The following is a 2,441-nucleotide window of genomic DNA, read 5'->3' as shown; positions in this document are numbered from 1 at the left end:
CATAGAACTGCTTTAAAAAATTCTAAAAGCACATAATAAGATTGCTTTTTAGAATCACTCTGGTGTCTAAATCACTTCTAGTAAATCACACTGAAAATCACGGTGAAAGACGTTAGATTTATTATGCCTGATCAATAGTCAGGTGTTCGAAAACATTTGGTTCCTAGATTGGAGTTAACCTTTTTGCCAACCACCTCACATCCGAAGTGTCACGGTGATACTAAGGTAGGTGCACACACTGAGGTATGAACTTCACATTTTTCCAGCTGAAAATCAATCTCATTAGGCAAATATTTTTGAAGATGATACTTGAATGCGAAAATTGTCACTTATTAGCTAATATTTTTTGCATTCTTAACAATCTAATTTTAAAAGTTCAAGAAAAAAACAAAGATAGTTATTATCTTAAAAGCATTATTGTTATGGCACCCAAGCCATTTACTCTAGCTACTCTACATTTTCAACATTGTTGTAAATTAATGAAAATATTATTAACAAAGGCATTTCCAAGAAGAATGAAATATCTGTGTATCTCTCGTCTGTTTCAAACTTTTAATCATTACTTTTTTTTAAACATGAAGCAGTAAAGAACAATAATTAGATAAAAAGCAGCATTTGATTTACAAAATCCTGAAATGATACTTAATTTTAATTTTGGTTTTAACATATAATTCTTTGATCCTCTTCCCATCAAAAGGTGGAGCTTAATTCTCTCCTCTTAAGTGTAGACTGGTCTTAGGAATAGAGTTTTATCTCTGAGTCTAGGAGACAAAACACATTGTGATTTCCATCTTGGACTCTCTCTCAGATCACTTGCTCTGGCGGAAGCCAGCTGCTATATCATACACCTCCTGGGACCAGCCATTGAGGAACTGAGGCCTCTCTCAACAGCCACGAGTGAGCCATATCAGATGCTGATGCTGCAGCCCCAGCCCCAGCCAAGCCTTCAGATGATGCAGCCCTGGCCGACGTCTCGGCTATAATTTCTTGAGAGGCGCTGAACCACAAACACTCAGGTAAACTTCCCTGATTACTGACCCTTGGAAACTGGAAGAAAAATGTTTATTGCCTTTAGTTGCTAAGTTTGGGGGAATTTGTTAGGCAAAAGCAGATAACTAATACTGTGTCCAAAGACGATAAGAAATTATTGCATGTTAATTTTGATTTGCTCTAAATTAGCTATGAGACATTAAATGTATCATTACTTGATTTTCAAATTTAAGAATAATTTCAAGGCTAAGTCAACAGATTGTATTTTATTACCAATCACAACAAGCTATTTACTTGAACTTCTATTTCCAATTGTAACCAAAAAAAACACAAAAGGAAACACCAGGCCATGCTGAGCGGATTCCAAGATGGCCCCCATGATATGAATTGATCTTCTGGTTATTCATCTTCCCCTAGTTATTCAATCAAACACCAATGGACCTGCTGCTGTGAAGAGATTTTGCAGATGTAAGAAAGGTCCAAATCAGTTGACCTTAAAACAGAAAGATTATCGAATAGGTGAGCCCTTAAAAGGACTGGGCTCTTCCTGAGCAAAGAGATTCAAAGGGTGATAGGGGTTCAATGTGAGGGAGGGTCTACACTATGGGCTTGAAGATGGAGGGGGCAACACGGCAAGGAATGCTGGTGGCCAACAGGAGTTGGGAGGACCTCCTCCCTGACATCTAGTAAGGAAATGAGGATGTCAGGACTACACCTGCAAGAAACAGAATTCTGCAAATACCTCTGTAGGAGCTTGGAGGAGAATCCTGAGTTCCAGATGAGAGCACAAGTTTGCGAAACCCTGTTCAGAGAATCCATCCACACCACGCCTGGACAGCTGACATACAGAACTGTGAACAAAAAAAATGGCTGCTGTTTTATGCCACTAAGTTTGTGGCAATTTGTGACGCAGCAGTAGAAAACTAACACGCAGGCTCAGGTCCGCCATGGATAAGCACATGGCATTTTCTTCACTGAAGTTATCAACTGTCATGCACACTAGCTGCATAAAATCAAATCTTTCCTAATTTGTTTTTGTATTTTCCATTTTGTGATTTTTATGTGATGCAAGTAAAATTTTCTACAATCATATTTGTCATTCATCCGTTCATCCAAAAATTACTTTAATGCCTACTATGTACAGGCATGCTCTACATACTCTGAACAAAACAGCCCAAACCTGCTGTGCTCATGGACCTTGCATTCTAGAGTTTTTACATGAATGACACGGGAGCCACTAGAGCCTTTTAAGTGAATTAATGGCACAATTTGACCTACCTTAGCAGGATGGCTGACCACTATAGGGAGACTAGTCTGTGTGTGGCAGGGAGGGGTGGCGCTAGTGCTGCAGTTCAAGAGTGAGAGGGTGGTGGAGACAAAGGGGAGAAGAGGGCCTGAGGGAGGAGAGAGACAGAGAGAAAGGCTGGTGAAGCAGGATGCTAGGAAAGAAG

General features: G+C 39.6%; 1 long non-coding RNA gene across 2 annotated transcripts in view; it reads right to left on the bottom strand.

Moving 5' to 3' along the window:
• Positions 1-547: 547 nt before the first annotated feature.
• The window catches only part of LOC111819184 (uncharacterized), a 3,486-nt gene continuing 1,592 nt past the window's right edge, over positions 548-2,441 (bottom strand). Inside the window, exons 2-3 of one of the 2 annotated variants that reach the window (XR_002822939.1) lie at positions 1,733-1,841; positions 548-1,483 (exon numbers count right to left, since the gene is read on the bottom strand). This is a non-coding gene — a long non-coding RNA (uncharacterized LOC111819184). The remainder of the gene's footprint in view (positions 1,484-1,732; positions 1,842-2,441) is intronic. The other variant, XR_002822938.1, reaches the window with a different exon arrangement.

The sequence above is a fragment of the Trichechus manatus genome, unplaced genomic scaffold (genome assembly GCF_000243295.1).
Source record: "Trichechus manatus latirostris isolate Lorelei unplaced genomic scaffold, TriManLat1.0 scaffold00295, whole genome shotgun sequence".
NCBI lineage: Eukaryota > Metazoa > Chordata > Mammalia > Sirenia > Trichechidae > Trichechus > Trichechus manatus.
The sequence above is the reverse complement of the archived record's forward strand: the minus strand, read 5'-3'. Positions and strand labels throughout refer to the sequence as shown.